Here is a 14,102-nt window from a genome sequence, read left to right as displayed (position 1 = left end):
TCGCATTGGCGCTAGTAGGTAAATTTTTGGTTTGGCAACTTGATGAAATGGTTTAACAACCAAAAAGATGATGAGGTGGTAGGGAATGGCGTCTGCTCACCTCACCACAACACATTGTGTTAAGGGATCTAGATCATTATATGTTTTGGGGCCGACTAACGTTACTCAAATTAGTCCTTGGCAGTTTGGGGGTTTATTATTTTTCAATCTTTCGTACCCCGGTTAAAGTGTTAAAACAATTGGAGTCTAAAGCCAAAAGTTCTTATGGGTGGAGATGATGAAAAGGATAAAATAAGTTGGGTCGCATGGCAAAAAATAATACGAGATAAAGATCGGGGTGGTCTCGGGGTCGGGAGTTTGAATGTGGCCAACATTGTTCTACTTGCTATGGTGTTCTCGATATAAAAACTGTAAGTCCTCTATGTGGGTTAAAATTATTTCTGTTGTTCATATGAATGATCAATCTTGGGGATCAATTCCGGTTAAAAAATCTCTTGGGGGAACTTGGAAATCTATACATTAATTGGATCAAGATGAACTAATGAGTAATTGAATATGTTGGAAAGGATTACAACTAAAAATGGGTATGGGAGACAAAATCTTGTTTTGGCTTGACAATTGGATAAGTGACAGGCCGTTAAAAAACATATTCCCCTCGTTATTTACCTTGGGGAAACAAAAAGATATTTTTGTTAAATATAGTTATGTGTGGTCTAATAATAATGTTAGTTGGGTATGGAGAAGGTCCAGGATACCCATATCGGTTCAGTTTCACGTCGAATTTTAAAATTGTTTGTACTTGATATCGTCACCAGTAGTGACTTTCGACCCCGATAAGTGGATGTGGAAAGGTTTGGATAGTTCAGCTGAAGCGTTTCTGGTCAAGAACTTGAGGTGGGAACTAGATAACAAGGTGCATTAGGTCGTTGACAACTCCTTTTGGCTTAAATGTATTCCCATTAAAGTAAATTATTTCGTTTGGAGATTACTTTTAGAACGTATTGCTACAAAATTGCCACTTTTAACGAGAGGTATTAATGTTGGAAACGATACATGTGTTTTGTGCAATATGAATTAGGAGTCGCAAGTGCATTTTATGGTTCATTGTCGGGTAAATAGGTTTGGTCGATTATCCACGATTGGCTAAAGTTACCAAAGTTCACTAATTTTGATACCGTGTGGGATCTTTTGGAGTATCTTAATAAGCATAAAAATAATGTGGCGGAACATGAAGCGACCCAAACAATTTTATTAGTCACATGTTGGATGATTTGGAAGGCTGAAGCTATATGATTTTTAATAATAAACAATTCTAGGTGCCCAATTTGATGTATGACATCAAGGCAACTTTGTTTCTTTAGATCAAGCATAGGAGTAAGTATGTGGGCTTTGAGTGGAGAAATAGTGCATAGTTAATTTCATTAATTTTCCTACTTAAGTGGTTGTAAAAGGTTTTTTGTTTGGTGTTTTTGTCATTTTCATTTCCTTGTATATTTTAGGTCTTTTGAGACTAGCAAGGGGTTTTCTTTTCATTTTATAATATCGAGACTTTCAAAAAAAAATAATTTATTTTTGTTTTTTTCAATGTTAACGTATAAATCCAGCAGCTGTCTTTATTTTGAATGTTGCTTCCACCAGCTTCGTATCACAACTTCTTAAAACCCACTTTCAGGTACAATTTGAGTTTTGTTATCTGATTTCGTTGATTAGCAGATAGAGTCCGTAGTGCTTCCAATACAAATAAGTTCTCACATATGGTTACCAAAAAAATATACAACTTATTATTTTTGTTAACCATTGGGGTACGAAATTTGTTATATATGGATTTCATGATCTCTCATAAAATTTGCAAGTGGGTGCGAAACCAAAAGTGTTACAAGGGTGTACGAAGTTTATATAAACAACATAAAAAAAACAACTCTTCTTTCCTATGCATTTAAGAATTAAGTACGAAAATACAATTGTGTGTAATATGCTCAATAATCTAACCTAAAAATACAATACCGCCTCGAATACATAGGTGAGTAGAGTCTGAATCACAATTAACATAACCGAAATAACAATTTAATAGAAAGAAGCAACCACCATTAACTAAGTTAAATAAACTCTTTTAATCCAAACAAGCACAACAACATGAAGCTTGAATCTAAGACTGTTAAACATAGCAACCACCATGCCTGGTCGTTCGGCAATCGCTTTCTGTTAGCGATTAGCCGACTCATTCACCTTTAAATTTAATCAATTTTGAGCGTCATGTAATCATTATAGTTTTATATCATAATAAGATTAACTGATTGCTGATACTTTAATTTTATAATTGCACGTTTTGGATTGTTTATTTTGAGAACTATTGCACTTATCTAATTGTTTATGTTTAAATGTTTCTATTTTAAAAATTTATAATTAACTTTCAGAATTTGCATATGGCTCCTAAATAGTAAATACCTATCAGGTAGTAAAAAACTTAAAAACACGAAAATAGAGCAAGAGTAAATGACTTCGTATTTTACGTGTAGAGCCAATATTCTATATTGTTATTAGGATTTTATGTCGTTCTAGTTTGCTTTTAGTCGGTGTATTACATACTCGGTACGTTTATTTTGTACGGTTAAAATGTAAACTGTGAAGAAATGGGGACCATATAAAAGCCCATTTCTCCACACAACTCTTAACAACTTAATACAACTCACTTTCACAACTCCAGTAAAATAAATTTTACTCCATCTTTCTTCTTCTTTCTATCTTCAAGTAAATAAACCAAACAAACTAAGATCCGAGTGTTGTTGGTGATTTCCGCTAACCAACAACACGGATTGATCCGAACAAAATTGTTAGATCCATTCCAGAGGACTTACAAGTGGTATCAAAGCTTTTCACAAAAACCTTTCTTCTTATCCATAAAACTCTTTGCTCACTCTCTCCATCTTCATCTTCTTCCCTTTCTTCTTCTTCCTTTCTAGAAAATAAACCAAATACTCCAAGATCCGAGATCTAGGTTAACCACTAGTGATTTCCGCTAGCTAATGGTCCAGATTGTCTCAAGAACTTCGTTGTTAGATCCGTCACGGGACCTACAAGTGGTATCAGAGCTTTCGGCTCAACATTTTGTGGTTTTCGGGTCAAACTTTTCGGATTTTGATCTTAGTTTTTGTGGATTTGAGGTTGTTATTGTGTAAAAAAAAAAAGTGGGTTACGGCTCATATTTTTTTGTGGGTTATTGGTTGAGAAAAGTTTATGAAAAGTATGTGATTTAGTGTGGTGTTTGGTATTTGGTGTTTGAGAGTATGGTTGTTGTTGGTGCAAAGTAAAGTTGATATGAGAATTCAAGTGGTTTGCTTTCAAAGAAATTAAGTTTGGTTGTTTGTCTGGGAGTACGTGCAAGATCTAATTTGACTAGAGTCAATTTCTCATTCGAGTCAAGCTAGAGTCAAGTCAAATTTCTCATTCGAGTCAAGCTAGAGTCAAGTCAATTTCTCATTCGAGTCAAGTCAAATTTTCATTCGAGTCAGACTAGAGTTAAATTTTCATTCGAGTCAAGCTAGAGTTAAATTTCCATTCGAGTCAGACTAGAGTCAAATTTCCATTCGAATCAGACTAGAGTCAAAAAGTCATTCGAGTCAGACTAGAGTCGAATTTCATTCGAGTCAGACTAAAGTCAAAATTCCAATCGAGTCACACTAGAGCCAAATCCCAAATTCCACTCCCATTAGAGCCAAATCCCAAATTCCACTCCCATTAGAGCCAAATTTCTAAATTCCAATCCCACTAGAGCCAACTTCCAAATTCCACTTCCACTAGAGCCAAGTTCCAAATTCCACTTCCACTAGAGTCAAATTCCACTCGAGTCACATTCAAAAAAAAAAAAAAAACACTTTCGAGTTGAGTCGTTTTCAAGTCAAGTTTTTCAAGTTAAGTTTTTCGAGTCGAGTCGTGTTTTGAGTTTTCGAGTCGTTTTCTAGTCAAGTTTTCGAGTTAAATCATTTGAGTCGAGTCGAATTAAAAAAAATGTCTTATTATCCTAAGCTTGAAGGAAATCTAGATATGGGAGAAAGCCGAAAGACAATGTTAAAAGGAGAATTCGACATGTTTACACATATTAAAGGAGAATCGGTTGCCTCTCACATCAACATATTTGAGTCACTCGTCTCTAAAATGAGAAGTGTCGGTATCATCAATGGTTTGTATGAGATAAATATGAAGCTGTTGAATTCACTGCCTTATACATGGAGCGTCAATGTTGTTACCATAAAGAGAACCACAAACCTCTATACCATGACACTCTCAGAGTTGGCTTCTACCATCAAGTCTTTTGAAATAATGGAGGTAAGCTCCAAATAAACAATCAGTCTAAAGAAAATAAAGTTGGGACAAGTAGTAAAGTTGGGACAAGTGCTACATGTGAAAGCAGTCATTCATGTCCTATCATTCCCGACACATCACCTTGCGATGAGGTAAATCACAATCTTTGTTCTCAAGCATGCATCAACAAATTCACATGCTATAGATATCATCAAGACGAAGTTTTGAAAGAAAATGCAAAACTTCGTCAGTTAAATGCTGAATATGTAAAAGCTGACAAGATCTAAGTTGAAAAGATTAAAACTCACCATGATCATGTGGCAAATCTTAAGCTTAAGATTTTTATAAAGGAGCAAAATGTTATCTATTATAAAAATATAATTTCTGAACTAAAAGAGGAAATTGAGAATTTGAAACTTGTTGCTTCTGAAAAAAAGGAAAAAGAAAAGAAAGTTGAAAGATTTGAAGCATCATCTGAGAAATTGGATGATCTTATTGGATCCTAGAGAAGTACTAAAGTTAAAGCGGGGCTAGGATATGATTATTCAGCGGTATCTCCACCGATGAATGATAATTACACTAGCTTGCCCCACTTTAGCTATAATACTTTTCCAGACGAGGAAATGGAATACGGGGTTGGTAGAATACCAAAGTCTGTGAAATTTGTTTCTGCTGCCTCTCAAACTGCAGCTCAAGTCCCATCATCTGATAAATCTGACATCAATGTGTCTTGTGTAGCAGGTGATGTAAATGGTGGTGAATGTGGGACGGTTAACCTGGGTTGTAAGCTAAAAAGAGAGTTAGAACTACGTTTTGAATCATGTGTGGATCTAACCAAAACTATTAACAATCCAGTTTGTAATAAAGTTTGTGAATCCATGTTGGGAAGTTTAAAGTCAAGGTCGAATTATGTATTTTGTGAAAATTCAAGTGATGATAGTTGTACAAATGTTTGCAATGAAAATGAATGTTCTTCTTCTGACTCAGATTATGAAACCTTTTGTGATGAAACTTTTGTTGAAAAATGTTTCAATGAAAGTAGACCTGTTGAGGTGAACATATCAAGTTGTTCATCATCAAGTTGTGAGACTGGGGATAATTCAAGTGAAAATAAAGTTTTTGAAAATGAAAAGCCAAGTACTTCGTGTAAATATGTTCCACCAAACAAACGATCATTTTCTCAAACTACCAATCAATTAAGAGATCCTCAGTCATACAACTTATGTGATAACAACTACTATGGTCATTATCAACAAAATTTTGTTGATCTTTATTACGCAAATGCGTTTTATAATCATGTTCCTTTCCAAGGATCACCTTTCCCACCACACCAACCACATTATAGTTCAGATGAGTTCTATGGCACTCCTAGGAGAAAGTGTTGTTTTGTGTGTGGTCACTCTTCTCACCTTGCGAGACATTGCAAGCACTGGTTCAAGCAACAGCTTGATATTCAAAGGTGGCTTAGTCAGTCCCCAAAAGGAGCTTTTAGTAGCCCTGATTCATGGACTGATCAAGCTGAAAGTGAACCTAGTGAAATGGATGTGAGATCCAAAGTAAATAAAGTAAAACACAAAAAGAAATCTTTTTGGAAAACCAAGAAGGATAAAATCAAAAAGGATCCTAAGACTGTAAAGTCTGAGGATTCACCAAAAACAGTTTCAAAATCAAGAAAAGAAAAGTCCAAAATTGCCAAAACCAAGGAACAAGTTTTTGTTTGGATTCCTAAGGACTGCTCTTCATCAAGTGACGCTCCAATAAGAAATAAATGGTTTTCAGGAAATAAAATTAAGTTTGGTCGATTTTCGGTTGACCTTCCCGGGACAAAAGTATCCCGGGAACCCATGTCTATTTAAACGCTTAGTGCATGCAAGGTCAATCAAGGAGGACTATCAATAGTATTAGGTACTTAGATAGTGATTGCACCCGGCATATGATGGGAGACGAACCCTTGCTATTTGATGCTAAACCATTCGATGGTGGATTCGAGTCTTTCATAAGCGACATGGGAGGACAAACATCAAGGAAGGGAAGTGTTTCATACGGTACTTTGTTCAAATTGTTCAACAACAACTTATCGGCCGTTTCTCAAACTAACCTCGTCCAACTGCATCTCTCAAGTGATGGATCCAGCATCAGCTGTTGGGTCTCGGTTTGAATCTCTTCAACTTTGTCATACAATGTGATAATGCTTGCTTAAGATAGTCCATCTGACAACAACTTTGCTAACCTTTTCACAAAAACCATCGATCATGCTCGATTTGAATTTCGGGTCGAACAGATCGGCAAGATCAATTTTGATTAAAACAACATATCTATCTTTTTGTATATATAAAATTCTAAATATTTTTAAAATATGTCACAATTTTAGAGGGAGAACATGAGTTAAGTTTAACTCATCAAAAAGATTTTCAATTCATCTTAAGAAAAGCAAAAACAAATCATTTGATTTACCAAAAATATTGTATATTACTTTTAAGAAAATCTAAAAGATACTATCCCGTTTAGAGGGAGCTCCTGCTTAGAGGGAGTCGGATATTTAAAATCTTTTAAAAATTTTGAGAAATTGATCCGACCCTTGGAAAATGATAGTACATTGGTATGTAATGATCCTAGCGCATGAAAAGAGTAGATCAAAAGTCTACAAAATCACTCACAGATGTGTAGATCGGCTTGGCAAACAAGTAAGTATCGGGTGATATAAATCTAAATTCCGCCGGTACTAGTGGATATACGATTATGAAGCGGTTGCATGATTCCGTGAAGTCATATTCATGAAGGCAGAAATATAATTATACATGTCATACCCAAGCCTCTCTTTACCTGATCATAGTTGTCTTATGAAATAAGTGTCAATTTTAAAGTTCTATTGAGTCAAGTAAAGTGTTAAGAAAAGAAAAGAAAAACAAAAAGAGTCAGAAAAGAAAAAGAAAAATCAAGAAAAAGAGTAAAAAAAAAGTCAATCTTAGGGATTTTAATTCTGCTTTATTTATTCATTTATTTTGATTCAATCCTTGGACTTTCTCTGTTCGTAGTCATACAAGATCTGATTGTTAAGGCCCTGAGTCTTCTGCTTTCTTTTGATTTTTCTAGATTGAGTCAAGTGTGCAAAAATAAAGCACAAAGTGTCAAGTATGTTAATAAGTATACTGTGATCAAATAAGAAAGATTTAAGTCAAGTTGAGGTGATATGTTAACACAAAGTAAGCCCGAGATATGATGGAATAAGTAACATGTCTGATTAAGTGGGGACCACATAAGCACCGTGCCTAATTGTACTTTAAACGTATCACTTTGTCATCAAAACACTTGTCAAGTTAAACAAACGGACAATATCTACAGTTGGTGATGAAATTGTGACATAATAATATCAAAATGGAAACGCGATCTAGGGCTTTGCAAATCAATGTGATTCCATGTTATGATCTTTCTCACAAAAATATTAAAATCATTAGAAAATTTTGTAAATATTTTTGATATATAATATTAATTTCATCTTTACTCCTATCTTTTATTGTTTATTTTGTTTTTGTTTTATTTTAGTTTCAACTTCAAAATATTATGTATATATTTTCGTAATATTAAAATATATGAAAATTCTAAAAAGATTTTAAGTTTTTATTGTGTTCGTACATATTTTATTAAACCTTGTTTTATTCAAAATCATGTGTTTTGTTGTCAAGATCATTCATGCAAAGTTCGTTGGAAATCTGAGACTTAAACAAATCATTTACAAGTTGAGGGACTGAAATTGGGAGGGCCTATGGATGATTTCTTCTTTGACACTCAAGAGGGTCTGTGAACGAATCTTATTCGTTCTAAGTTTTGTGCAGGTGTACATGGACAGGTAGATCAACATCAAGTTTGCTTGGAGTTGCAGGTGCTGAAGCGCTTAAAAGAAAACGAGAACGTGAAAGTTGGTGGTTGAATCTAAAAGGAACTGACTGCATCCGAAGACAATGAAAGAAACCAGTCGGCTCAAGAAAGTCAACAAGAGAAAATTAGATGTCGAGCCTCCCGCATCTGACGTTTCTAAAAATTCGCTATTGCCGATCCTTTCCAGAAAATAAGATTGAAGTTCAAGTCTACAAGACTGGAAAATAAAGAATTGTCCAAGATCTAATCTCGTTCAAGCTACTAGATCAAGACAAGTACTAAGTTCAATAAATAAAGACGAAGCAAAGAACTTGACGAAGGTTCCTTGACATACTCAATCCTAGAGGGAGATTGCAGGGCCAATATTCTATATTGTTATTAGGATTGTGTATGTCGTTCTAGTTTGCTTTTAGTCGGTGTATTACGTACTCGGTATGTTTTTTTTGTACGGTTAAAATATAAACTGTGGAGAAATGGGGACCCTATAAAAGCCCATTTCTCCACACAACTCTTAACAACTTAATACAACTCACTTTCACAACTCCAGTAAAATAAATTTTCTCTCCATCTTTCTTCTTCCTTCTATCTTCAAGTAAATAAACCAAACAAACTAAGATCCGAGATCCGAGTGTTGTTGGTGATTTCCGCTAACCAACAACACAGATTGATCCGAGCAAAGCTGTTAGATCCATTCCTGAGGACCTACATTACGGCCCACTTATTTTTACCTATCTCAAACGATAGATTCTTTTTTTCTTTTTCTTCCTTTTCGTATTATCGAGGTCGAGGTTGGCCCTGTGGTGTGCCCACTTGAACTTATAAGGTTCACTAGCATCATAAATTTAATAGTTTTATCAAGTGTGTAGTCCTCTAATATTCTATTTTCTTATTTAGTCTTAATGAAACTCAGTTACCCTAAATGTGTATAGACAAACTAAAATTATCAACAAATGCTCATGGAAGTGATATATCGAAAAAAAAATGATGTTACGGACAACTTAAAAAATCCTAATCCATATCCAAAATATCCGAAAATCCAAATACGAATTATCCAAGATTTCGGATATCCGAAATTTCAGATATCCGAATCTTCGATATCTGAATTTTCTGATTCAGATTCGAATAGCAGAAAAATTTTCGTATATCCAAGTTATCCGAAATATATTTTTAAATTATAAATATTATTTATAAATTTCAGATATATTCGGATATCTTTTTGGATATTTCAGATATGTAAGGCCAAAAATGTGACTTACCATATCAAAATGGTGAAAACCCAAAAATATCTATATTTGGTCAAGCGATTAGTCAAAGTGGGCGAGATGTCCGGATCTGAGACAAGAACTTCGGTGCTTACGTTTATCTTTAATGGGGAGAAAGCTTCACAAATATATATGTTTAGCTATAAATATGGCATTATTATTCATATTTATGTGTGTTTTTTAATGGTCTAAATCATCCACCCAAGATGAGCTGACCTTCGGTGTGGTCGGTATTTCTTTAATATATTTATCCTTTATTTACTATTTACCAGATCGTTCGTTCGTTATATATATATATATATATATATATATATATATATATATATATATATATATATATATATATATTCATTCGATAGTATGATTTCACGCATCCGTTTCGATCGCTTATCAAGAGAAAATCCGTTTGTTTATGTTAGATCCAACTTTGGGAGACCTACAAGTAGGAGATGACGTCGATAACGCCTAGAATGTGACTGGCGGGAGCACATTTTACGACGGATGGTGGTCGGGGGCTTTTGTCTTGTCAAAGGTGGTTCCCATGAGGTATAATGGTGGTTATAGGAGATGGAATGGTGGTTTAAGTGACCGATGTTATCAAAATGACAGGTCACTAGAAAGGTCGCGCTGGAAGGGGTACCAGAACCCTAATCGTTGACCAGAATCTTTAAGAAAAAAATATCACCTATGACATGGTATCGATGGAGAGCTGCTTATGCTAGGGCTCTTTTAAAAAAAAAATGCTATGGGGGCTAATGTGTGTATGGGCTGCATGTTGGGTCACATATTATGTAGCAAACTGGGCTTTATGAGATCTGATTTGGGCATGTCAAGTTCTAGGATGAGTGTATACTGTATATTGTCTTCATCAAAACTAATATGGGCATAAGCTTTTAATCGACCAGCTTACATATATATATATATATATATATATATATATATATATATATATATATATATCTATATATGTTGTTTAAAAAGATAAATATATAGTAGACATATTGTCACACCCCGCCAAGGCGGAAACGCGGGATGCGACGGTCATGGTTCTGATGTTCGGATATTGTGTATATATATTAATGTGTTAATTATGTATTTTTGTTTAGTATATTGTTAGAACTTTGGTACTTCATACGTGCTTTTGTATTTCAGGTCATTGATCGTTAACGATGCTAAAATTGGAGACTTTTACGAGCATGGAATGATATCTCGGGGTTGCCGGGGAGTTAGTGCGCTTAGTGTTTTTGTGATTAATTGATTTCTTAGTTAATTTAGTTTAATTTAGTTGTTATTTTTATTTTTAGTTTAGTTTTATTTTCCCATTTTACGCGGGGTGTGTTGTTTGTGCAGGTAACAGGTTTATGCACACCCGCTATTCAGGAAGAGGTTCTCCACTGATTACGAGCCAGAATTTGAACGTGTAGCTCGACAGAACCGACCTTAGATCAAACAGCCAGACATGGAATGTCGGAACCAGAACCATAATCAAAACCAAAACTCACCACCCGAGATCAATGTTTTCCAACCCGAACAAAATCCACCAAAACTCACCACCCGAATTAGGTGGATCATACCTTAGGTGGATCCACGACAAATGCGTCTTCTTTTGTCGCTGCAAAATTTTTCCCATCGAATTTCTCTAATTTTCAAATTTGATCATGTCACAAACAAGTTCAAAGGATGTAATACGACAAAATACGTTAATCTTTTTAGATTTCTTATTTTGATTTGACTTGAAAGTCTTATTTTAATTTTTATTTAATCACAGTCACATTAGAGTAGTTAATGGTATACGAAATCAATAACCGATCGGACAGAAAGGCTCCACAATGAACCAATGTTCTTTGATTTAAAATGATTTGTGGTTAGTAAAGAAGTTATATGACTTGCTTTATATAACAGTAGACCACCATACTTATTGGAATGTAACATTGAAACTTTTGTGAAAGAGTGCATCAAAGTACAATTATTAACTATATCAATGGGAAGTCTGCTACGATGCAATAGTTTCCACTGAGCATAATTACCATAGACCAGGTTAGTTTCCACTGATCAGACATAAGTTACATTTTTCAGTAGTGACTTGCAACTGAGCTTGCTTGCTACTGCTGGACAAGTTGCATATATTTCGATACAACTTTAAAAAGGAATTATACGAATCCTAAGCATTTCCAATTAAGCTATAAGGCAAATAAAAATTTGAACACTTTAACAGCCCCTTGGACCGCAAATGGGTGTCTGTAAAACCTTGTTTTTACAGGTCTTATTAAGTGACGAGTTAGCCAAGTTAAAGGTAATTAATTTTGCTACAGAACCAGCATAATATATATTTTTTTTCAAATTAATGATTTAGCTCATTATAAAATGGATCCAATTATAACAAAAAGACAGGTAAGCGGGCAACAAGTTGCGTTGCAACCCCTTCTTAAAAATCATTGTTAAGGTTAAATAAAAATCGATTTTAAAATGATAAACATACAAAGTTAATAAAAAGGATGTGGTGACATTTTAATAAATATATATGTGATAATTATACTATTCAACAAATAATTCTTTTACAACGTAATTGAACTAGAATAAGGGCTAATAGTATACAGCAACTAAAATAGCATAATATTACTTGCACTAAGAATTAAAGCAGGCAATAATCATTACACGCATTACTTCAATTTTTCATTAGTGTAACATTGTTACTCTACTTCAGTTGTTGTATATTAAAACGTATTAATAGTTACTCTAGTTCAATTTTGTTATAAAAAATTTATTTAAATAGTGTAGTTATATTATTTACCAAAATTTCATTGTATCCTTTTTTTTTCCTTTACTACACTTTTCATAAAAGTTATTTGTACATGATGCCGCACACACACACACACACACATATATATATATATATATGTGTGTGTGTGTGTGGGGGGGGGGGTGTTGGGGGAATGGCATGAACTAATTTAGGCTAAAATCTAAGATGTCACGCATGTATAGATTTATCTAACATAAATACCTGCTGTGACATATATATAAGCTTAATGAAGTTTAGCAAAAATGGTGTGACATGGAATAATAACTTATGGGAATGCTATCCATCAAGGCAATCTTGCACATATTTTCTAAGTCCACCGTTATATCTTCTAGTAAGGATCATCTATTATTTAGTAATTAAGCTCGAATAAACTAATAAACTATAATCCAACATTACACCAATCATGTACCTCACACATGCTTAAAAAGATACAAATAAGCTATTATAAAGCCAATGAGTTAAGTTAAAACGATTATGTAAATATATATAAGTGTTCTTATCAAAACAAGTCCACAATTATATGTATTGACGACTTTAAAATTATCAACAACTAGCTTGATTTACATACACCTATCTATTTTTACATTTGTAGCTTAATTAATACATTTACAGTTAGCTATGAATTTAAAAATATTTAACACATAGTCTACGTGTCAATAAAAGAAATAGTTTTCTTTGAGTGGAAAAACAGGGAAATCTAGTGAAGTTGGAATGAGAGAATTGGTGTGCATTTTCTTTTTAAATTCACTATTGTCTTAAGTGTGATTGTAATGGGTGGGTTGTACCTTTTCTATAACAACCGACTATCATAACACATAGTCCAAGGCTCTTGATTTCAAAACCTTCACGGATTTGAAACCTACCGACACATCTTCAGTCGTTGAAAAACATGTGATTTAGAGTGAACAACATAAAACCTAGACATATTTTATTACACCTTAAAATGTAAAACAATATTATTAAATCTGTTGTGTAAAAAAAATATTAGTAAACAAAAAGCCAATATTTTGACATGACAAGCAGACAAAAAGCTATTTTTTAGTGTCTACAAACATCACATGGTCAAGATTTTCTTCTTGCTATCCCTATAGATGGGTTAGGTAAGCATATATCTCCAATGGAGTATCGTACTATCCTTAAATATCGCCTCATGATTCCTCTATTCCCGGTTGATGAGATATGTCCTGTTTGTCGTAAGGCGTGTTTAGACTCATATGGGAAGCACGCGGTGCATTGTAAAGAGCACCCGAGGTTCAAGTATCGACACGATCTGGTTAGGGATGTGCTCTTTGACATACTCAGGCGGGCCGGAATTTCTATTAAGAAAGAAGCACCTGTGAAGGTAACAGGTTTATGCACACCCGCTATTCAGGAAGAGGTTCTCCACTATTTACGAGCCAGAATTTGAACGTGTAGCTCGACAGAACCGACCTTAGATCAAACAGCCAGACATGGAAGGTCAGAACCAGAACCATAATCAAAACCAAAACTCACCACCCGAGATCAATGTTTTCCAACCCGAACAAAATCCACCAAATAACCAAAACCCACCTAATACCCAAAATCCACCAAACAATGACCAGATGCCACCTATCAATACAAACCAACAACCACAAAATTCAGCCCGACAATCCAGAAACCGAAACCGAAACTGAAACTATGACAGACCCGGACCATCAGCCTCGAACAATACCCCTCGCCACCGACAGCTGATTATTCAAGATTATGATCATGTTAGTATTCATACTAAAGATGAAGAAGAGGGAGATGAGGAAGAACAAGAACCGAGGAATGATGGTAGTAATGGGGATGATTGGAGGATTAGAAGGAATGACGGGTTTTGGGCGAGAAATGCAGATGAGGGT

Source organism: Bidens hawaiensis, unplaced genomic scaffold (assembly GCF_021521415.1).
Source record: "Bidens hawaiensis isolate Kalapana, Puna unplaced genomic scaffold, B.hawaiensis_p1.1 tig00024005_1, whole genome shotgun sequence".
NCBI classification, from domain to species: domain Eukaryota; kingdom Viridiplantae; phylum Streptophyta; class Magnoliopsida; order Asterales; family Asteraceae; genus Bidens; species Bidens hawaiensis.
The sequence above is the reverse complement of the archived record's forward strand: the minus strand, read 5'-3'. Positions refer to the sequence as shown.